General features: G+C 39.7%; 1 pseudogene; it reads left to right on the forward strand.

Moving 5' to 3' along the window:
* Nucleotides 1–585: 585 nt before the first annotated feature.
* Nucleotides 586–21,924, forward strand: LOC103200705 (annotated as a pseudogene).
* Nucleotides 21,925–25,601: the final 3,677 nt, after the last annotated feature.

Here is a 25,601-nt window from a genome sequence, read left to right on the forward strand (position 1 = left end):
TTTCGTTTTGAACCCAATTGCTTCCTCTTAGATTCTGTAGCAAATTGACCTTCTGAGCATGTGACATAATTACTTCCATGGAAATGGGCTAAAGTTAGAGATAGGCGATTATGTGGCATGCAGGTTGAGCAGAGAGGCCAGAGCTAAGAGTTCCTTTCAAAACTGCTATACTTAATAATAGTGAGACAGAGGTAGAAAATTACTGGCATCATAAATTGTTTTTTAGAGGAATGTTTTGTCTCTATCTTTTAAAAAGCCATACCACACTGAAAAAATCTCTCAACATTTTTAGTTGTGGATAATTTTATGTAATCAAATTTCCCATTAAAAATGGTCTAATGAAATGTGCTTAGTCTGACTTTGGCAATGTGGCATTTCTTTCTAAATGAGTGCATAAAAACACACAAGAAAAATATTTGGTGTTACATGGAGAAAATTTACATCAAAAGCAAAGAAGAGGATTGAGAATTGGAGATTGGCCCCAAAGAAAAGCTTCTTTTTCACACAGTTACATAAAAGAACAGCAGTAAGGAGAGAGTGTGGTGTACTGCCACCAAGCGGTGAGTCAGTTAAGACGAGACTACCATGACCCCCACTTATCCAGAAGCCACTGTCATCTATCTGGAAGATGGACAAAGTAAGTAGAAGAGTGAAGTATGCAAAGAAGATGCAGTGCTACCAAAGGTAGAGTTAGGAGAAGACATATTCTGAACTTTGTGTTTTACTCAAAGAATGTCACTTCAAAAGCTTGTTTATGCTTATCTTATGACAAACTGACAAATGGGTCAGTGAGAACAATGAAGAAATCTTAATATAACAATTCAAAACTAGGGGTTATAGGTAACAAACTCAACTTCTATGATATATTTCTTTGTACTAGCTGTATAATATTGAGAAAATGTTGATTCACTCAAATAACTAGTTGTGAAGGCAGTTTTTGTTTTGTTGTAAACAGCTTGATTTGCCATCTCTGGATACTCTTAATTGATCTGGAAGCTTAAAAGAAAAGTAGTAAGACATTTTCATTTCAAATTCAAATTATTATTTGCCAACATCTTACATTTCTTGTCATAAATACACAAGTGAAATGAAGAGCACTAAAATCATTGGATCAATACTAAAATGACCTATTTCATGTCATAACTGAGATGTGGCTTACTTCATGTCCACTTGTAATTGCCTGGGTTCTGAGCTGGGATGAACATGCATACTGAGGGGATTCACTTGAGCCTTGCCCGGCCTGTCAGGGGGCTTGGCCCCTCTCTGAGTTTGGGGGTGCAGGTGGGGGCAGAAAACATTACAAATGCTCTTGCATTGAGCAGCTGCCATGAAGTCCGTTCTCAACATATAATAGCAGATTTTCAAAAAGGAATTATTGTCATTCGTTATTATTATTGTCTACCACCCATCTGTTAGTTTTTCCTACTATGGTGGCTTATGTGTTGCTGGAAGCTATGCCATCAGTATTCCAATACCAGCAGGATTACCCATGATGAACGGGTGTCAGCAGAGCTTCCAAAATAAAACAGACTAGGAAGAAAAGCCTAGGAATCTACTTCCAAATATCAATCAATGAAAACCCTATAGATCATAAATAATCTCCAATTCTCAATTTTTTCCTTTGCTTTTGGTGTAAATTTTCTCCATGTAACACCAAATATTTTTCGTGTGTGTTTTATGCACTCATTGAGAAAGAAATGCCACATTGCCAAAGTCAAACTAAGCACTTAGTTGCCTCATACAATACAGGAAGATGAGTCCCATGGGTTGGAAGTCACTCAAAATACACAGGGGCCACAATATGGACTTGGGCATACCAATGATCATGAAGATGGTATAGGACCAGGCAGTGTCTTGTTCTATACTCGCACATTGTGCTGCCAAGAGTCAGAGTGGACTTGGCAGTGACTAACAACAGCAGTAAGTATTATAAGTTGGAGGTAAACAAGTTAGGTAGCTGGTTATGGAAGCCTGTATAGCCTTGGCAGCAGACACTATGTCATTGTCATTCCCCTACCTCCAGTGCCTGGCCTGCCACATGGCCAGCCCTCCATCACCATTGAGTGAATGAACTGAAGTTTAGGAGAGTGTGTTGTGGTAAAGATGTAAATTTGAGTATTTCCAGAGTGTGTGTGTGATAACTGAAACCATTCACAACTGTCAATAAAGGCCTGTAGGAGTGTGTACAGATTGCAGGAGAAGGAGCATCCTTTCCCTTGTCTTCATCATCTACCCCCTCACTATAACATTCCTGCTCATCTTGCAGAAGTGAAACTATGCCCCATCAACAATAGTAAGGAACGTGCAGGAAAGGAAGCTGGTGAAGGAGGCTGAGAAAGAGCCAAGATGGCACTGAATTTATCAGTCAACTAGGGACGTGGTTATGATATGCCAGGTAGATGTTGTGAGGATTCCTTGACCACTTACATACCTACTTGATTTAACACTTGGTCTTTTAACGGCTTTTCATTTAGTTTAACAACCAAATAAGCAATGTTAGCACAATTAATTACAAAATTTTTACAAAATTACAAATTTTTCAAAAATTCGAAACTTCAAGTATAAAATATATACCAGTATTATAAAGGGGACATTGACAGGCAGTAGTAGAAGTCTCACCCTCCATGAGGGAAACCTAGGTTCAATTCCCAGCCATTGCACCTTATGAGTGGCTATTATCCTTCTGTCAGTGGAGCCCTGGGCATTGCTATCATGCTGAACCAATGTCAGCAGAGCTTCCAGATGAAAATAGACTAGGAAGAAAGGCTTGATGATACACTTTCAAAAACTATCCAGTGAACATCCTGCGGATCACATGAACATGCCTAACTTGCTTGGTTTGGATACATCATCAGGAGGGATCAGTTGCCAGAGGAGGACACCCTATTTTGTCAAAGTAGCAAGCCAATGGGTCTGAAGGATTGGCACAGTAGCAACAATGATGGACTCTAACATACTAGCAATTGTAAGGATGGTGCAGGACCAGGCAAAACTTTGTTCTGTTGTGCATGGGGTCACCATGAGTTGGAATTGACTCAAAGGCAGCTAATAATAACCTCTTCGGTAAGTTCTTCAGTTCTCACCTGTCTAGGAGACTTTGATTTTGAACTCTTAAGCTGGTTGCATACAGACCAATGAGACCTATTCCCTTTGCTGTATCAATACTGTAATGGTGATTCATCATTTAGCTTTGAGGGGTCTCTCATTTGGAAGAAGTTGGTTTGATTCTCAAAGATTAGTGGATTGAGGAGCCTCATTGGCATATACTGAAGGCACTGGACTCTCTTACAGGGCTGAATCAGACATCCTGGTGGAAACTTTCCTCATCTTGGAAGTCATTAATGTGTCATAACCCACAATTTAAAAATTATTGGGTAGTTAGTCCTTCCTTCTCTTTCAGCCCTCAGAACCTTATCCTCACACATAAAGTGAACCTTCTGAATAGAAATGAAAGTGGAACTCCACCCACCAGCTCCTGAAGCAGTAATATTAGAACAGACATAACCAGAAACCCTCTACTCTGGCTTCTAATGAGGACAATAATTTTACTCTACTGTGTTCTTGTGTCTGACTGATACTTATAGTTCTCAGAGTCTCAACACATTTCTCTTTCTGGCAGGCCTGGGGTGACTAGTCAAAATAAAGTACTCCTCCCAGCTTGGCAACCTGATGACTCAGCAGGGGCCAATTGCGAGGGAGACCTCCATGCGGAAGTAAGTGACAAAGTCCATGCCTCTCTGTGGGTAGAGGATAACCACGTCAGTGTTTGACACATGGAGTCAGATTTCCACGTGCCCTCAACATGTTAGCATCTTTCTGTTTACAGGTTTACCCTAAGGGATTAAGAGATGGAGGTTGGGAGAGTGGGTTGAGTATTGCAAAGGACATTTAGTTTCACGTCTGCAAGATGAGCAGGAATGTTATAGTGAGGGGGTAGATGATGAAGACAAGGGAAAGGATGCCAGAGAAGGAAGGCTTTTAAAAGATTAATCCTCTATGATTTCCCCCCATGTTCCTCTCCTGATATTTCCCCTCCTGATATCCTTTTATGCATCTGCTATAAATTTAGATTGTTGTTGTTATGTGCCGTCCAATGAAGGCTGGCAGTTCAAACCCACCAGCCACTCCTTGGAAGGAAGTTTGGGCAATCCTACTTCCGTAGTGATACTGCCTCAGAAACCCAAGGAGGGGTCGCTATGAGTCGGGGCCGACTTGACGGCACATAACAACATAACAACAATAAATTTAGATGTTGATTTCTATATTTAATTATGTATGCTGAAAGAATAGAGGTGGTGTGGTTTAGTGGTAGAATTCTCTCCTTCCATGTCAGAAACTGGGGTTCAATTCTCAGGTAATGCATCTAATGTGTAGCCACCACCTGTTAGTCAGTGGAGGCCTGTATGTTGCTATGATGCTGAACACGTTTCAGTGGAGCTTCCAGACTAAGATGAACCAGGAAAAAGTCTTGATGATCTGCTTCCAAAAGTCAACCAGTGAAAACCTGTGGAGTACAATGGTCCGTAGGGACAGGGAAGGACAGAGCAGCATTTTGTTCCATTGCGCACGGGGTTGCCGTGAGTCAGGGGCCTGCCCTAGGCAGCTAACAACGTGGGAAAAATAGAAAATAGAGGTTAGACATGCAAGGCAGTCATCTGTGTGTCTTATTTACTTTTAGATAAGCAACTCCCCATAACATTTACTCTTGATAAAGACCACTGGGGCTGTTCGCTTGCCAGAAACGTGTGATTTCTAAATCATGAATAGTTTGAGATGTCACCAGAGCAAAACCTTTCATTCCCACCTGGGAATTAAACTTCAGTCCCCAACCTGGTCCACCCTCCCCCCACACACACACATTTTTAAGTTTTATTTACAGACTTCACAGAGCTCCTGGCCTTGCAGCAATTCCTGTTTAAACATCTGTATGTCCATTTGTTCTGCTCTGGCATCAGTCAGAGTTTGCTCCCTGCCAGCTCTGCTGTGTTCCCCACATGCGGTCAGACTCTCCTCATCCCTCGCCAGGCTGTGGATCCTATCCCCATTCCGATGGTCCCACATGGAGGACCAGGGCCCCTGGGGTATGAGCTGCAATAGGAGCATGGCAGTCAGCTTGTGGGATGAGGGCATCTGTCTGGCCACTCTGCTCATGCTTGCTCATCGCCTCCCAGACACTTCAATTGGATCAGGCAATTTGTATGGTCAGGATCAAATGCTGCCCAATTTAATTCAATTACTCCTCACCGCAAGAGAAAATACGGTTATTTTAGTGACAGGACCTCTGTGAGGAATAGAAGCTCTCAGCCAGAGACCTGCCAACACATTGCCAAGCTGTGATGAGCAGGAACAGTGAAAATGAGGATGATTGGAGGGAACAGGGCAGAGCTGGGCTCTCCAACACATTCAGACAAGGGTTCGTGTCTCTAAGCTTTCCATCAGAAACCCTGGAGGAAGTGCAATGGATGATGTAGGCATATCTGTTACCCAGGCTCGAAGGCATGGTGTAGAGAAGCCAGGTTTAGCTGTTACATGGTGATTATGAATTATTTACTGAATCCTGGGGAGAAGGAGGTGAAGCAGATGTGACAGCAGCAAGCAGAGGAAAAGAAGCTATGTTCCTAAATTACTGTTTTAAGGGAAATTTCTTAGCTATGGTTCCTAAGTTTCTGTGACACATTTCACAACTAAAAAGACAATGTAGACCTGAACTCTCTCTCTCTCTCTCTTTTTTTTTTTCCTTCAAACTTTATCTTTTCCTAACTGGTATTTACTTCACCATGTCTAATAATAATTAAAACCACCATTTATTGAGCATTTACTTTTCGTCAGCCATTATTCAACGTTGTTATTGTGGTTGAAACCCTACAAGCTAGGTGCCCTCTTTACCCCCATTTTATAGAGGAGAAAAATGAAAATTAGAGAATCTTGCCCACAGTCACATAGCCAGTAAGTAACAGAGTAGGAGTCAAACCTGCTGCTAACAAAGCCCCTGTTCTTGACCATTATGTTAAACTTCTCCATGACTTTACTTCCCTGAATCTTCTTTTCCTTTTCATGCATTGTCCTCAAATAGCTGAAGAGAAAGAGAGAGACTCTCAAACACTCAGGAGTACATAGGATAAATAAGAACCAATGCCAACACAGAATAATATCATCACTTCTTAACTATGATTGTGCTTAAAAACATGGGGCTCTGGGTTCAAATCTCAGCTCTGCCACTTCCTAGGTCTACATTTAGCATAGGATCCCGATTCGCTCTGTGTTGATTCCCTGAAGTGTAAGTGAGGGAAATAATTTCTCATAGGGTTGTAGTGAGGACTAATGGGGTCAGCCCATTTAAAGTGTTTAAAGTGGTGCCTCAGAAAGTGTGCAGAAATTGTCACCTATTATTATCTTTCCCTTCTGAAGATAAATAATGCAGCAATAGGAAAGAAGGGCTATTTTCTTTGGTATTCACAAATGTATACACCCAAGACACTTTTCAGAGGTAGATGGCAATATATTTGCAGTACACGAAATAGTCAGGCTTAAGTGGAACACCATGATCATGAATGATTATATTGGCTGATCAGCCTTGGGGTAGAGGTGGCTGTCAGGATTCTGGGCTACTCATAAGCAAATTCCTTTTGGGGCCAAGTGAGATATTCCTTTAACTTTATCCCCTGCCCTAGGCTCTGCCTCTTTTTCACTCAGAGCAAAGCAAATGGGAGAGATGGGAGGACTTCCATAGGGAAGAAGGGGCATAAATCCCCCCCCTTTCCTCCTTCTGACTACCCAGTGTGTATCATGTGCTAACCATGTCCTTTTATCTTCCCTCAGGCCCGTGTGTCGCCTACAAGAAAGAAGGGTGCTGACTTGTCTGAAGACAAACTATTAACACAGAAAAGCAGGCACCTCTTGGTATGGTGCTGAGTGTTCATCAAGATAAGTGTTTTTCCTGCACATCTGTGAGCTCCCCAACATGCTTCCATTAGAAACTCTAGAAACCCTCAGGAGTCCGTGGTGCCTGGTCATTGGCAGAAAGGTTGGAGATGCCCAACCTTCAAAAAACAGCCTGGTGAGCTACTTCTGAGATATCAGCAGTCAAAAGTCCTCTGGAGCACAGTTCTAGTGCGACACACATGGAGTCACCATGAGGCAGAATCAATTCCACAGCAACTTTTTTTTTTTTTTTTTGATACTTGATGATGGGTTAAACAAATGATGTTAAAATAAACAGAAAATGAGGGTCCTAGCTCCCCTTCTTGTTTTACACCTTATGCAAGTCCTTTTGTCTTTCAGCCTCACTGTCCCCATTGCTACGGGAACTGAAATCAATGGTTCCTACAATCCAACCTGTCTCCTATAGATGACTTGGATTAGTCCTTAAATTCCTCAGCCCCTCAGAGGCAAGTGTTATAAATTTATAATTGCTGGTATTACTCAGACCAGGAAGAAATGTTTCAGTGCCAGGAAGAGCAGCGGCTCACAGCTGTAGCTGGTGGTGTGGGCAGCAAGGCTGGCTCTCCAAAGGAAGTGGAGAGAAAATGGTGGTTCCTGTCAGGTAACTGTTTCAGTGTAATCTGAGGAGATGTTACCTTGATTTCCACACCAGCTGAGCTCCTGAATTATATGTTAAGCAACAGAGTATAAAACAAGCAGATTCTCTTAGCATCTAGGGAACCAATTGCACCCAAGCCTGCCCAAACTGGCCTTCCTCATTTCAGGGTGTGGAAGAACACAGGGCTTTGTGGGTCCTCAGGGACTGCCAGTCCCTGAGCTGTTGCTCAGCTGTGGGAGGCACGCCAGTTCCCAGGTCTGCTAATGAGTGGTGTGGTGTCTGGCAAGGAACTTGCCTGAAAGTGAGTGTGACTAATCATGAATCTTTTCAATAATGCTGACGATTCATACTCTTTTCACTCCCTCGCCCGATCTCTTTGTCGAGGCCAGCTGAAATAGGAGCAAATTAGCCTCATTCTGGAAAAAGCAGGGCATGATAAAGGACCCCCTAAAAGATTTCCTGTGCTCCGTGCCTGGATGTTTTGCAGCCAGTGTAATTATCTGACTTGGATGGGTCGGCAGAGTATTTTTGTTACTGTTCCCTATGCTCAGTAGCAGGAGACATCTGAAGACAGTGCCCTGTTACTGTTCCTCTGGGCTATTTAACAAATTTACAGTTGACACTAGCAAAGACAGTGTCATTATTATTCTACATAGGCTACAGCCCAAATGGACTGCCCTCTCATTTCCTGTTCAAAGTCTGCCTTTTATCAGATAATATTTCCAACTGCACATGGAAATGTGTAGACCTTAAATGCTCTGGACTCCTTAAGTGGAGCTGGGAGGAAGGGAGGGAGGACACCTTGCCCCCTGACTTATCTCTCTCTCTCTGGCACCTATTTTGTTGTTTTTTAACTTCACCATACTTATAACACCAGAGTTGAATTGTGTGTGTTCTCTCTCATGAAGGTGTGTATGTGTGTGTTGGCCTGTGTATCTCAGGAAAGTTGTTAATGCCATCTATTTGTTGTTGTTGTTGGCTGCCATTGACTCATGGCAATCTGACTCATGGTGACACCATGCACAACAAGATGGATTGTGATCCATAGGATTTTCTTTGGTTAATTTTCATAAATCGACCACCAGGCCTTTCTTCCAAGTCTGTCTTGGCCTGGAAGCACCACTGAAACCTGTTAGCTTCATATCAAAACACAGTCCTCTACTGACAGATGGGTGGTAGTTGCTCATGAGATGCACTGACTGGGAATGAAATCCAGGTCTCCCATAAAGGAAGCGTGAATTCATTCATTGATCAGTGATTGGAATAATTTTGGGCTGGAAGACAGGGTTTACTGATGTTGGACCAAATCTTTGAGAAGAAATAGTTGTTTAAGAGGTGTGGTTACTTCATGATGGATTAGACCTCTGAGAATGAGTCAAATACAATTCCTTTTTAACAGAGACAAAGTATTTAAATTCTGACAGACATGAACATGTTCAAGGAAAAGAAAGGAGACCTGTATCAAGAGCTGAAAAACACTGAGGCAGTTCTTACTATTCCTCGTTCTGTAAAATGAACATAATTGTCTACCCAACCTTCTTTTCACCCCTCAACATTTAACCCTGTTTCTTCTCTCTTGGACTACTGTTGACTTCTAAGAATGTCCAAAAAAAGATAATATAACGCAGAGCTCTCAAAACTGTATTTTCCCAATAAAGAATTGGGACATGTGTTCAAATACATAGCAGAGTATTTGCAGGAACAATAAGTCAAAGTATTAAAATTAGAGTTTTCTTAGAACATTCAGACCCATAGACCTTCCTTTCATTTTCTGAGTATATTGCACTCAGAAGCCATCATAGATTATGGTTTTCTGTAAGGATTCTAGGAACCAAGTTGTAGGCTGAGACGCCTAGTAGGAGATTCCCAGTGATACACATCATTGATTTGACATGGAGAACCCTGTGATGTGGTGAGTGAACATCACTCCTATTTTATGGCACAGGAAGTGTGGCATAGGAGGATCATAGATTGTTCAAAATGGAAGCGACTTGTGGGGTCTTTTGTGGTGATCTAAGTAACCCTCTCAGGTAACAATGCAATCTTCTTTTTATAATTATTACTAGTATTAGCTAATACAAATAAATTGACGATTACTATTACAGGTACTATGTTAAAGATTTTATATTTAATTTCATATTGTTGTTAGTTGCTGTTGAGTCATCTTCAACTCACAACAATTTATGTATAACAGAACAAAACATCATCTGGTCCTGTGCCATTGTCACGATAATTGATATGTGTGAGTCCATTGTTGTGACTATTATGCCAATGAATCTCAATGATGGTTTCCTTCATTTTCCTTGACCCTCCACTTTACCAACCACGATGTCCTTTTCTAGTGATTAGTCTTTCCTAGTGACCTGTTCAAACTAAATGAGTTGAAGTTTTGCCATCTTATTTTGCTCCTAAGGAACATTCTGGTTGTATTTCTTTTTAACCTAATTTGTTCATTTTTTTGGAAGTCCATGATATATTTAATATTCTTCACCAACACAACAGTTTGAATGCATCCATTGTTCTTTTGTCTTCCTTTCATGTTCTTTTCCTATAACCCTACGAAGTAGATATCATTACAATTCCAATATTTCCAGAGAAGAAACTGAAGCACAGAGAGGGTAAATACTACACCTACTCTTCACTAATTGACTATTTCATCATCTGACATTTTGCATTTATGGCAATAGTAAAAAATCTACTATCTGACTATTTTGCACAATGACAATGTACATCTGGCAGTAATGAATGCTGAAGTGCAAGGCATGAGTAAGACTGGCTCTGATGGTTAAGATTATGTGTCTGGCTTAATGGCTGGCCCACAAAGCTCAGTGGTTTGGGAATTATGTAATGATATAAAGGGAGCTCTGGTAGCATAGTGCCTAAGGCACTTGACTGCTAACCAGAAGGCTGGCAGTTCAAACCCACCAGCCACTCCTCGGAAGGAAGATGAGGCAATCTACTTCTGTAGTGATACTGCCTCGGAAACCCAAGGAGGGGTTGCTATGAGTCGGGTCCGACTTGATGGCATATAACAACAACAACATAATTTGGCAGTTATGTAATGGTATAGTCATCCTCCATTTTGTGTTCTGATGTGGTCACCCTCCATCTTCACAAAATACAGACTTTCATATAACGATCTGAACTTTGAAACCTAACTATGCCAATAAATGAGGGGTTGATACATGCCCCAAATTACACAGTTGGTAAGTGTTGCAGCAAGGATTCACATGAAGACAATACAAACACAGTGATGCTCTAGTTGTGGGATACCAGTGACAAGAACAAGGACTTCTGACTCTTCAAGTCTAAGGCGATGAGATTGGTGACAGCTACCTCTATTATGGAGTTAAGTTCAGCCAGATTAGGGTGCTCCTAGAATTTCTTAGATCTCCTCAATTCCTTCTGGAGATCCATGATGAAGATGCAGTATTTAGATGCCAGTTTAGGTATTGAAGTGAGTAAGTGAACAGGGACATACTCAATACACACAGACTCAAGTATGCACACTCAAAAGCACACATATGTCATATACATACATTGAAATGACTTACCCCACTCTGAACCCTGAAATTGTACATACTCAGATATACAAGAAGGCCATAACATGTTATGATATTTCTCAACCAAGTTTCCTATTAATGAAATGGGACTAGAATATTGCCATGACCTAAATTCCAGGGACATTACATAAAGGAGCCAGCTACTGTTTGTACAGTGATTGGTTCTCCCTGGGAGAATGGAAATGGCAATTTTTCATAGGCATAGCTTCAGAGCACATAAAGAAAATTAAAAAAGAGAGAGAATTGCAAGTTATACCTTTTCAGGTACTTGTCAATGACCACTTTTTTATGAGTGTCATAGGACTTGTTTTCCCATGTGTTCTCAGCACCTTTTATGCAGCCATCTCTGGGTCAGTCCTTTCCAGAAAGAACCCAGAAGCCACTCTTACATCGTCATCTACCTCATAACCTCAGCAGAGCCCTGGAAAAAGCATCAGATAGTCCTGGGGTGGAAAGGAAGAAGCAACATGGAAGTGAAGAGCATAAAGGGAGAACACCCTCTAGGGCTCATGTCCAGTATCTTCCACTCTTACCCGTGCTGCTCCCACTTCTTCCACTCCAGACCTCAGCTCTTGGCATCAGTAGCCTGTATAAAAAGGAAGTACAACTCAAACTCTGATAACAGACAGGTGATTCAAAAGAGATATTATAGAGAAAATAGTGAAGAGAAAATGTGAAGAACAAAGAAATGGGGGAGGAGTTGTAAAAAAAACAAGAAAAAAAAAAGGATCTTGTTAAAAACTGTGAGTGAAAGGAAATCATAGGCCCCAGAGGAGGGAAGAAAGGGTCTGTGGCTAGTATGCCAGAGCCTGCCATATCAATTAGGTCAGAGTTAACTAGGATAATAGGTAATCCCTACATTTCATTGCCTCAGTACATTAAGGGTTTACTTTTTGCTTAAAGATCAGTCTAGGGTGAGTGCTTGGCAAATGGCCTTCCATACAGGCTTTAGGGACCCAGGTTCTTTCTACACATGGTCTCACCATCCTCTGGGACATCATATCCTTCACTTCCAGCCAAAGGGTAGGGAAAGAATGAGAGCATGGAGATTTACAAGAAGGTTTTCATGGACCAGGCTGCATTCCCATATCCAGAATAGAGTCAACATAGACCCACTTAGATACAAGAGAGGTCACTTCTCAGCTCCAATTCTGGACTAAAGGAGGGAAGCAGGAATATTTGGTAGATAGCTCGTGTCTTTGTTACAAAAAAAAAAAAAAAAAACCAAAAAACCTGCTGCCAGCAAATGATTCCAATTCATAGTGACCCTACAGGACAGAGTAAAAGTGTTCCATATATTTTCTGAGGCTTTATGGAAACAGATTGCCTCATTTTTCTCCCATGGAGCAGCCAGTGAATTCGAACTGATGATCGTAATTAGCAACTGTCTTAGTTATCCAGTGCTACTATAACAGACACTTAATTGTACTCATGAGGAACTTGTACGTAGACTAGGAGGCTGCTGTTCAAACATCAAGGGGATACTGCATGGTTTAAAATCAGGAAGGGAGTGCATCAGGGTTGTATCCTTTCACCATACTTATTCAATTTGTATGCTGAGCAAATAATCTGAGAAACTGCACTATATGAAGAAGAAGGTGGCATCAAGATTGGAGGAAGGCTTATTAACAACCTGTGATATGCAGACGACACAACTTTGCTTGCTGAAGCTGAGGATGACTTAGTGCACTTACTGATGAAAATTAAAGACTACAGTCTACAGTTTGGATTACACCTCAACATAAAGAAAACAAAAATCCTCACAACTGGACCAATAAGCACATCATGATAGATGGAGAAAAGATAGAAGTTGTCAAAGACTTCACATTATTTGGTTCTACAATCAATGCCAAGGAAGCAGCAGTCAAGACATCGAAAGAGGTATTGCATTGGGCAAATCTGTTATAAAAGACCTCTTTCAAGCATTGAAGAGGAAAGATATCTCCTTAAAGACTAGGATGCGCCTAACCCAAGCCATGGTATTTCAATTGTCTCATATGCATGTGAGAGCTGGACAATGAATAAGGAAGATGGAAGAAAAGTTGATGCTTTTGAATTGTGGTGTTGGCAAAGAATGCTGAAAATACTGTGGACAATTAAAAGGACTAACACATCTGTCCTGGAAGAAGCACAGCCAGAATGCTCCTTGGAAGTGAGAATGGCCATGCTTTGTCTCAACTACTTTGGTCATGTTGTCAGAAGGGACCATTCTCTGGAGAAGAATGTCATGTTTGGTAAAGTGGAGGGTCAATGCAAGAGGGGAAGGCCCTCAGTGAAATGGAGTGACACAGTGCCTGCAGCGATGGGCTCAGGTATAGTAGGGAGAGTGAGGTTGGCACAGGCTTGGGCAGTGTTTCATTCTGTTGTACATAAGGTCGCTATGAGTTGGACATGACTTGATGGCACATAACAACAACAACAACAACAACTATAACAGAAATACCACAAGTGGATGGCTTTAATAAACAGAAATTTATTCTCTCAGTTTAGAAGGCTGCAAGTGAGAATTCAGGGTGCCAGCTCTAGAAGAAGGCTTTCTTTCTCTGTTGGCTCCCAGTTTAGGAGGAAGGTCCTTATCTCCTTTCAACACCTGTAGGCCTGGTGTCCCTTGGAGATTTCCATGTGCCTTGTACATACTCAGGAAGGGTCTAGAAGGTTATCAGCACAGGGACCCTGAATCAAAGGGACATGCTCTGCTCTCAGTTCTTTCTTGGTAGTAGTCAGATTCTTCCTTTTATCCCTTATAAAATGTGATACAGGGAAACTCCCCTTACATCAGATAAGGGCTGTGACCTCAGTAAGGGTGTTGCTTCCCATTCTAATCCCCTTACAACTGATGGAATGATTATATCACTACATAAGTCCCAAACCATTGAGAATCGTAGCCCAGCCAAATTGACACATATTTTTGGGAACACAGTTCAATCCTTGATGATAGTCAAGAGCTTACCCACTGCGCTGCCAGGACTGCTGTCTTTCCTACACTGCTTACATATTACAATATATCTCATGAAGTTCAAAAGATTGTGTCAGAGGCTTCTGCTCTTCACATCACTCGCTTTCACCATTTCAAATGACATTAACATGCTATATAATTTACAGAAGGACCTTAGTTTATCCTGTGATTCACATCACTGAAAATGAAACACATGATTTTATAATTATTTGTGAGATAGATTATGCTTATATGTATACCATTCTTTTGAAATATTTTCTGTTAGATTCCAGGTCACAGGAAATAACACTGCATTGATTACTTTCAGAATTAGCATTTTTATGGTGAATTGAACTTTTTTCAGAACACTTTAATACATAATGTACACTGTCTTTGGTTTATGTGTATTACAGAGGCATCTTTGTAATACCTCTGTTATATATATATATATATATATATATATATATATATATATATATATATATATATATATATATATATATATATATATACAGCAAATGGAGGTTCCAACAGCTTTACTCCATCCACGTTATTAAAGTCAACTCTACTTCAGTTGATATTGAATGCCTTCCAACCTGAGGGGCTCATCTTCTGGCACTATATCAGGAAATGTTTCAGGACTATTCATTAAGCTTTCCATTAATATTTCAGTGCTATTCCCAAGATTTTCACTGGCTAATTCTTCGAGAAATGTATGGCCCCTTTCTTCTCCCCAGTCTGTCTTAATCTAGAAGCTCCACTGAACCTTGTTCACTATGACTGACCTTGCTGGTATCTGAAATACCAGTGGCATATCCTCCAGCTTCACAGTAACATGCAAGCCACCACAGTATGACAAACTGACAGACAAGTGGCAGAGTTAAGAATCAAAAAAAACAAACAAAACTCACTGCTTTCAAGTTGATTCCAACTCTTAGCGACCCCTCCTTGGCTTTCTGAGGCAGTATCTCTACGGAAGTAGATTGCCCAATCTTCCTTCTGAGAGGTGGCTTGTGGGTTTGAACTGCCAACCTAGTTAGCAATCAAGTGCCTTAGGCACTATGCCACTAGAGCTACCAGAGTTATGAATAGGTATGTGCTTTTAAGAGACTTGAATTTAAAAAAGGGATTTGCATTTAATCAATCTTTAAAAGATTCACTTTGTGTCTTACTATGTCATAGCAATCATTTGTCCAGTAGACCTTGTGAAGCAGGGATGAACTCCTGAGGGCACGGCACAGAGGGGACTGTCTTCTATCTGCCTATGACCTGTTGTGTGTTGTTAACAAGAAGACTGTGAGAGTAAAGCATTATGGATCCATTATAGCTCAAAAGGTCAAGGGACCTTTCTCTATTTCATTCTTTCTTAGCATTTCTATCACAAATGCATGAAGAGCTATACTAAAACTCTGAGTGAATATAAAGAGATGGAAATTGATAATTTACAGCACTGATTAAGATGCCCATCTTGAAACTAGATTAAAGTATATCTGTATCTATTCATAAATGTCTGTATCTACATCTTATTTATATTTTGTGATTATTCCTACTAAGTAAATCTTATCCTCATCACAATTTGATGTCAGGTAATGTTTTTTGTATTAGTCTCATAACCCAACTTCTACCCCCAAAATACACTCATACCCACACCCACACACACATGATGTTGCTTGGCAATTGATGTCATACCTGAAAGCTAATATGTATTGTTGTTGAAGAAACAAGTTATATATGCAAAAAAAGGTTCAAAATAATATGTGAGAATCAAGTAATACAACAAGCACATGATATGAGAGCTCTAGGGAGGAAGTGTAACATTTCAAAATTATTGAATGTGTACTGTGCATCCAGTCTACCAGGGTCTGCTCTTGAGAAACTCCCAGGCTAAAACCTGGTGATGGATTCATGTATTACTCATCAATCTCAGTATCTCTTTTTCTCTCCTTTAGGACTCAGGCTACATATCCCACCTCTCTTGTAATTTTAAAGGGTCATGTGACTGTGTTCTGGTCGTGATTGAATATGTACAACACTTTCAAGTCCAGGCCATTATACCCCTATCATGTGATTTTTTTTTCCTCCTCTTTCACGGTGATCTGAAAGGCTACATGTTAAAGATGACACAGCCTTAAGATGAAGAAGAGCCACTTGACTCAGGTTAGAACATGTAACTTAAGCAAGAAACAAATTTTTGTTTTATTAAGCCATTGAGATTTCAAGTTTTAATTTTGTTACAACAGCTTAAACTAGACTAATTAATTCATATGAAGATTATCTAGTTGCAACAAATAGTCTGACTATATATAAGGACAAATGGGCAATGTAACAAAGCTCTCAGCAGTGTTTTTGATTCCTAGTTTCCTTCTTAATCTGTGTGTAGCCAGTTGTATTAAGTACTTTTGACACCTATGCTAATGAAGAAGGAGCCCTGGTAGCACAGTAGTGAAGTGCTTGGCTGCTAATTGAAAGAAAGTTCAGTGGTTCAAACCCACCAGCCACTCTGTGGGAGATAAATGTGGCAGTCTCCATCCATAAAGATTACAGCCTTGGAAACCTTATAGGGCAATTCTATTCTGTCCTATACAATTGTTATGAGTCAGTCAACTCAACAGTAGTAGATTTTTTTTTTTAAAGTTAGTGAAATAAAGATTCATTTATTGGGAGAAAAGTTAAAAGTAGGAAAATGGCTTACAGCTCTCTTTACTTTTTCATCCCTCTTTCCTCTCCCCTCCCCTTCTGTGAAGAGGCCTTTGTTAGAATTTTGGATTGCTTAGGTGCAGAAACAGTGAATATTACAAAAACAGTGAAGAGATGAAAGACTTCTTATCTCTCTTGCTAGGCCTCACAGTGATTTTTCCAGGGTCAATTCTCAACAGAAGTGTCTGAGCTATGATGCTTCTTCTTTTAATGCTGAAGATAGTGAGCATTCCAGATGATAAAAGGTAAATCCCCTGATCCTCCACCTTTGAATCTTATTCTTCTTGTCTTTCTCACATATTCTGCTATCTTAACCAATAACCTGTCACCAAAATCTGAAAATCCAAGATATATATATTTCCAATGCCTTTCTAGGGATATAGAATTTGTTGATAAGGAACAATGACAGAATGACACTTCTTTAAGCTTTTTTATCTGCCAATTGCAGAGCATGGCTTCCATCCTTAAGGTCATCTCCTGGTCCAAGATGTCTACTAAATCACTACCCATCACTCTACATTCTAAGCAACATGCTGGAGTAAGTGAGAGTAAAAAGGTATACTCCAAGTTGAGTCATTTCATTTTAAAGGACTTTTCTGGAAGTCCCAACAATACTTGAACCTACAGCTTTCTTGTTAGAAATTAGTAATGTGCCCATACCTAGCTACAGGAGAATCTTGGGTGGGGGGAGCAGCACTACTGAAGAAGAAGAACAAAGTAGGAGTTTTCACACTCCCCAATCTCAAAACTTACTACATAGCTATGGTAGTTAAAACAGCCTGGTACTGGTATAATGACAGACACATAAACCAATGGAACAGAATTGAGAACACAGAAGTAAATCCATCCACATATGGAAAGCTAATCTTTGACAAAGGGCTGAAACTCATTAAATGGAGAAGAGATGGTCTCTTTAATACATGATGATGGCAAAAATGGATATCTATTTGCAGAAAAAACGAAATAGGACCCATATCTTGCACTGTATACAAAAATGAACTCAAGTTGGATCAAAAACCAAACATAAAACCTAAAACTATAAAGACCATCAAAGAAAAAAACAGGGACAAACTTAGGGGTCCTACTACATGATATAAACACACTTTTGAACATAGCTAAAAATACACAAATACTAGAAGATAAAATAGATAACTAGGACCTCCTAAAAATTAGACACTTAGGCTCATCAAAAGATTTTACCAGAAGATTAAAGAGTACCCACAAACAGGAAAAAAAAAAAAAAAAAAAATTGACAATGTACTGGACAAGGGGCTGAGCTCTAATATTTGTAGAAAACTTCAACACTTTAACAACAAAAAGAGAGATAATCCAATAAATAAATCGGCAGAAGACATGAAAAGACATTTCACTCAAGAAGACATTCAGGCAGGCAAGAAACACATGAAGTAATGCTCGTGATCATTAGCCACTAGAGAAATGCAAATCAAAGCAACAATGAGATATCATCTCACCCCAAAATTAATAGAAAAATTTAAAAAAAGAAAGAAAACATCAAATCCTGGCAAGGGTCTGGAGATACTGGAACCCTCATACACTGCTGGTAGGACTGGAAAATGGTATAAAACTTCCATAAGAAGCTAGAAATAGAAACATCATATGCTACAGCTGTCTCACTACTAGGTACACATTCTAGAGAAATAAGAGCCATGACACACCCAGATATACGCACACTCATGCTCATTTCAGGAGAGCTGGTAGCCTAGAGCTTAAGGCACTTGACTGCTAACCAAAGGCTGGTGGTTCAAACCCACCAGCCACTCCTCAGAAGGAAGGTTGGGCAATCTACTTCCATAGTGATATCACCTCAGAAACCCAAGAAGGGGTCGCTATGAGTTGGGTCCAATTCCATGGAACATAACAACAACAACAACGCTCATTGCAGCACTATTCACAATAACTTGAAGGGTATTATGCTGAGTGAAATTAGTTGATCACAAAAGAACAAATATTGTATGAGACCACAATTGTAAAAAGTCAAGAAAAGAGCTTCACACAGAAAAAAAATATTCTTTGAAGTTTATCAGGGATGAAAGGGGGAAGGAGGGAAAAGCACTAACTAGTGGGTTGATACATATTAAATTGGGTAATGGAGGAGGCAATAATTAAAAAGAAAAAAAGAAATAGGTTCATCTCTGAAGGCTTTGTAGGGCTTATGCAGGTCAATCATACCCACAGGAGACTGATGGAGACTGATGGATAAGCCAGAATGTTAGTTTTATCAAGCAGTGTTGACGAATATTCTTTTCTGATGCCCAAGGCACTTTGCCTACTCATCAGGGTCCCAGGGAAGCAGAACTACTATTCAGATAGTTGCCATGAAAAAAATGAAATCCGATCAAAACAAGATGAATGTCCAGGACATGTCATATTGGCTGCTATAAATCCCATGGACTATCCCTACTCAACAGCATGTGGGCCTCTTGAATGAGCTGAAAATATGTGCTCAACAATCCAGTGTTTTCCTCCTTTCTACAGTGCTAGAAACACCAAGACTTAGTCTGATGTATGCCTTAGTTTCCGCATCTACAAATGGGATGAATTAAAAAACAAAAAAACAAACAACCAAAACAGTTGCCATGGAGTTGATTTCAACTTATGGTGACTCCAATGTAAACAAACAAACAAAAAAAGATAGAGAGAGAAAAATCGAGAGAAAATCTGGTGAGATTACTTTTGACTGGGTGTATTACCATTGAGACAAACTTGGAGTAATTTTATTAAGAGAGAAGAAAAGAATGGATTTTAAGTAGTTAACTTACAGCACAATTTCTAGCAAAGCAAGTCTATGCGTTAGGACCATTGCTGGGAATGGAGACTTTAGAACGAAATAAAATCAATTATATAAAAACATTTAAACTATAGATTTTTTCAATCTTAGTTATATTATGCAAATTTCATAAATTTCTTGCTACTTTAAGAATCCATGCTATTGTAGTGATGATAGCTAGTAAAACAATGGAGCTGAGTGAAATGGAAGACATTGTGTCAACAGAAGAAAGGTATACTATATGTCAAACAAATTTAGGGTCAAAGGAAAATCTTCTGTTCACTGAAAGATGCAAGAATTTTTCCATGACATGTTATTGATGTAATGACTGGGTAGGAGAAGGCCTACCATCTTTTCACAAGCACCAGCAGAAATTCTAGTGAGAAGCAGGACACTGAGAACATACAAAGGTTAGAGCTACTGACTTGAGGCACTGTTTCCATTCTCTATCCACTCTGCCGTAAGAGACTCCCTGTCTGTATAGCTGGGGCAGAGGATGAATAGGGTTAATTTAAACTACGTGACAGGTTAGTATGAATTAAGGGAACTCTTTGATTTCTAAAGTTGTTGTGATGTTAGGTGCCTTGAGTAGGCTCTGACTCACAGTGACCTTCTGTACAACAGAATGAAACAGTGCTTGGTCCTGCACCAAACTCAAAACCTTAGCTATGCTGAGCCTATTGTTGCACCAACTGTGTCAGTCCATCTCATTGAGGGTCTTCCCCTTTTCCACTGACCCTCTACTTTACCAGCATGATATTCTTCTCCAGGGAATGATACCATAATGAAAGTCTGATACCATAATGAGACCTTCTCCACCTTCTGATACCATAATGAAAGTCTGGCCATTCTCACTTCTAAGGATCATTCTGGCTGTACTTCTTTTAAGACAGATTTGTTCAATCTTCTGGTAGTCAATGGTATTTTCTGTATTCTTTGCCAACACCACAACTCAGATGCACCAGTTCTGCGGGGATCTGCTTCATTCATTATCTGGCTTTCAGATGCATATTAGTCTATTGAAAATATCGTGGCTTGGGTCAGGAGCATGCTAATCTTCAAAGTGACATCTTTATTCTTTTATTTAAAGAAGTCTTTTGCAGAAGATTTCCCCAATGCAATACATCCATTGATTTCTTGACTGCTGCTTCCATGGGCATTGATTGTGGATACAAGTAAAATGAAATCCTTGCAGAGGTGACCCATACCATGTGAGTCCACCTGAGGGGTTGCTGCATGCACTCCTCGGCCACATGTTGCTGTGCACCTGGCTGGGTCACTGAGGCTGTGCTGCCCTGGAACCACTGGCCTCAGTGACTGAGGCAGTGTTGTCTCTGACCATTGCTGAGGCATTCACTGTGACTAGTGAGAGCCCTCACCCCACCACTCTGTGTGGTTCCCAGGAGGTTCATCTGCTCCTTTCCAGATTGAAGCACCAATTACAATAAGGCCTGGAAGCTAACCATGAACCTGTGCAAACATTGGAGGGATAGGGGAGGGTTGGGTTTGTTGGTGACTATGAAGGCTGTGGCAAAGTCTTCATCAAGGACTGTCATCTGAGTCACCACACTCTGACTCTCACCAGAGCAAGACCATTTGTCTGTGAAGCTAGTGGCTGTGATCAGAAATTCAACATAAATTCAAACTTGAAGAAACTTTTTGAGTGCAAACCTGAAAATCAGCAAAGACAATATGTGTGTGATTTTGAGGGTTGTGAAAAGACTTGTAAGAAACATCAGCAGCTGAAAGTCCATCATTGGCAGCATGTCAATAAGCCATAACTCAAGTACAGCCATGAAGGATGTAGAAAACACTGTACATCCCCCAGCAGGTTGAAATGACACAAGAAGGTCCATGAGGGCTGTATGTATCAGAAGCATTATTCCTTTGTGGCAAAAGCATGGACAGAGTTTCTGAAACACATGAGAGAAGGCCACAAAGAGGAAGTCAGGTGTGAAGTATGCTAGAAAACATTCAAACGCAAAGATTATCTTAAGCAATATATGAAAACACATGTCCCAGAAAAGGATGTGTGTTGATGTCCAATAGAAGGCTGTGGAAGAACCTACACCACTGTGTTCAACCTCCAGAGCCATATTCTCTCCTTTCATGAGGAAAAGTTCCCATTTTTGTGTGAACACGCTGGCTGTGGCAAAGCGTTTGCAATGAAACAGAGTCTCAGTAGGCATGCCATTGTCATTGTCCATGATCCTGACAGGAAGAAAATGAAGATTAAAGTAAAACTACCCAGTGAGAAATGCAGTTTGGTCTCTCATTTCAGTGACTATATCCCTCCTACACAGAAACATGAAAAAGATGGTCTTTTCTTAAAAACGGCAAGTCTCTGACCTGTGTGGAAAGAAAGGTGCTCTTGATAGTCACAATCCTCACCCTCAGCTAAAATTGAAATTGTCCTGTAGAAAGGACAGATCAAAGGAGCTCAAGTTTTTTTTTTTTTTTTGTTGCTGTTGATTTCTCTCAGAAACACATTTATTTTTATTGAAATCACTGATGCAGAACAGAAAAATAAAATAAAATCCTTGATACCTTCAATCTTTTCTCTGTTTGTCATGTTTATCTGTTTATCTTTTTGTGAGGGTTTTCGTTTTCTTTATGTGGTGGTGTAATCTACACCTAAGGCTGTAGTCTTTGATCTTCATCAATAAGTGCTTCAAATCTTTGTCACTTCCAGCAAGCAACATTGTGTCATCTGCATCTGCATATTTTAGGTTGTTAATGGTTCTTCCTCCAATCCTGTTGCTTCATTTTTCTTGATATAGTCCAGTTTCTTGGATGATTTGCTCAGCATACAAACTGAATAAGTACAGTGAAAGAATACAACCTTGATGCACACCTTTCCTGATTCTAAACTATGCAGTCTTCCATGTTCTGTTCGAACAACTGCCTCTTGGTCTATGTACTGGTTCCCCATGAGTACAGTTCAGTGTTCTGGAATTCCCATTCTTCACAGTGTTATCCATAACTTGTTATGATCCACACAGTTGGATGCTTTTGCATAGTCAATAAAACAAGTAAACATGATATTCTCTGCTTTCACCCAAGATCCATCTGACATCAGCAATAATATCTCTCATTCCATACCCTCTTCTGAATATGGCTTGAATTTCTGGCAGTTCCCTGTCAATATACTGCTGCAATCATTTTTTAATTACCTTCAGCAAAATTTTGCTTGCATGTGGTATTAATGATATTGTTTGATAAATTTCACATTCTGTTGGATCTTCTTTCTTTGGAATGTGCACAAATGTGGGTCTCTTCCAGCCAGTTGGCCAGATAGCTGTCTTCCAAAGTTCTTGGCATAAATGAGTCAGTGTCTTCGCATTGCATCTATTTATTGAAATACCTCAAAGAATATTCCGTCAATACCTGGAGCCTTGTTTTTCACCAATTCCTTCAGTGCAACTTGGACTTCTTCCTTCAGTACCATCAGTTCTTGATCTTATGCAACCTCCTGAAATGGCTAAATGTTGACTAATTCTTTTTGGTGCAGTGACACTGTGTGTTACTTCCATCTTCATTTGATGTTCTCCTACGTCATTTAACAATTTGCCTATTGAATCCTTCATTATTGCAACTTGAAGCTTGAATTTCTTTCTCAGTTCTTTCAGCTTGAGAAATGTCCAGTGTGTTCTTCTCTTTTGGTTTTATAATTACAGATCTTTGCACATTTCATTATAATACTTTACTTTGTCTTCTCGAGCTGCCCTTTGAAATCCTCTGTTCAGCTCTCTTATTTTATGATTTATTTCATTTGCTTTAGGTACTTTCCATTCAAGAGCAAGTTTCAGAGTCTTTTCTGACATCCCTTTTTGTCTTTTCATCCTTTCCTGTTCAGGGAATGCTATAAACTACATAATCTTTTTTTTTTTTTTTTTTTTTTGGGGGGGTGCCCTAATACAACCTGAAGGAGCTCTGGAGGCATAGTGGGAAAGGCATTTGGATACTAACCAGAAGGTTGGTGGCTCAAAGCCACCAGCTGCTGTGTGAGGAAAACAAGGCAATCTACTTCTTTAAAGATTTACAGCCTTGGAAACCCAATGGGGGTCGCTATGAATTGGAATCAACTCACTGGTAGTGGGTTTAGTTTTGAATGCAGCCTAATATACAAGAGTCTTATATTCCTCCCTCTCTCATTTCTTTCTCCTTTTTCCTAACTCTTTTTGGCCAACCGTGGGTGGTGACCGAGTTCATTGCCTAAGCAGAATTAGGTCAGACTCAGAGCTGAATATCAAGTTGACAGAGGGAGGTTTGGTGCCAGAGTTGATTAAATGAGAAGTGAAAAGAAAGTCTCACTCTACAACCAAATATGGGAATTTAGAAGAGAAAAGTCTAATATTAGACTACTGAAAAATTAGTATGGAAAGATACATTTATTATCAGAGAATCAGGGAGTTTCCATTCATGTCAATACTTTATTGCAAAGAAGTCACATTTTTAAGTTGACAGATGATTAAAACACTTCAACTTTAGCTGTTATGCTGAAAAAAATATTCATTCTTTTTACATAGAAGTCATGCAAAATTTGTACACATTACTGAACTTCAAGTATATATCATGACCTACATCATTATTTCAGGGTCATTTCTTATGAATTAGTTTAACTGCCACCACCACCAATATCCCAGAACAGACACAACACCTCTCTGTCATAAGGGGACAGCTTTTTTGACAATCTTGTTTCCACGTAGAAATGACAATCTCATTAATGATGCTAAGTTTATATTGTAAATATATTATCACTGTTCTCACACCAACTGCTTATGTTAAAAAGTAATTACTAATTAGTTTCAGCAAATGCGTTATAAAAAGGTGGCTAATTTTAACTATTTTCCTCCTCCTCATTTTATTAAAAAAAAAAAAAAAAAGTGATTCAGAGAAAGCAATCTGTTACCTGGAGGAATTTAGAATTTTTTAATGCTTTTTGATCAGAGTGTTTAAAAATCTCATAAAAATGGTGGATCAGATAATTTAACAAGAAGTGAGTTGTAACCTACAGCTTGTATTTTTCTTGCCCAATTTTAATCATTATTATTTTTTTTTAAATATATTTACCAGCTTCACCTTTGTTTCTAACTTAATTTTATGATGTGTTATGAGATGTCATCTGGAAGCCCATCCATCCTAGCAGGAGTCTGGTATACTTCTAGATCTCTTCCTCTTTTACTTCCAAAATACCTGTTCTAGATGTCTAGTCCCTTCACCACTCTGCTTTCTCTCTTTAGACACACCCCTCCTTTAGGCTCAGCCTTTCTATTCAGCCTACATGCAAGTGGCATTTTTTAACCAGTCTGTCTTCTACACCTCATCCTTCCTTGTCCATTCTATCTTCTGCCACTCTCCAGCAAACCACAAGCTGGAAGAAATCCAGCTATCCATTTGCTCCACTCTTAGCCAGATCGGCTGGAGGAAATCACACATTTTAAAAATATTGATTCTACCACAAATTCATGGAATTCCCAATCTCAGTTGCTTCCTTAACACTGCCCAGAAATACGATCCATTCCCAAAGAGATTTTATTCCTCATTATAGTGGGCTCAAGCTTTGCCATTCACAATGCCTTACTGCAATCTACTTCTACTATTCATTGAAACAGTTCTTGCTAAGTTCAACAGTACCTTCTCCTTGGTAAGTCTATACTAAATGGCTATGAGTGAGGATTCTGGGGCTGGACTAGTTGGGGCCCAAATCCTGACTCTGCCACTCATGAAACAGATCTAAGAAGAAAGAATAAAAAGAAATCAATGAATAAATAATTTAAATATACGGTCCTAAACAATTTACCCTCTGGGGCAGTTCTACAATGTCTTATAGGATCGCTATGAGTTAGAAGTGACTCGATGGCAATGGGTTTGTTTTTTTATAATTATTATTTAAAGCATTTTGCATGACTCTAAGCCTTGCCTTCTGGATTTTCATGTATTTTTCATTATGACATTTTTTTTCACCACCATTATTAGCATTGTAATTGTTTAGGTTACGATTGTTATTGTCAGTTGCTGTGTTAGACTGGGTTCTCTAGAAAAGCAAAACCAGTAAAGTTTATAGAAAGAGAAATA

This window comes from Orycteropus afer, unplaced genomic scaffold, assembly GCF_000298275.1.
Source record: "Orycteropus afer afer isolate SDZICR_OR568_19922 unplaced genomic scaffold, OryAfe1.0 scaffold00134, whole genome shotgun sequence".
NCBI classification, from domain to species: Eukaryota; Metazoa; Chordata; class Mammalia; order Tubulidentata; family Orycteropodidae; genus Orycteropus; species Orycteropus afer.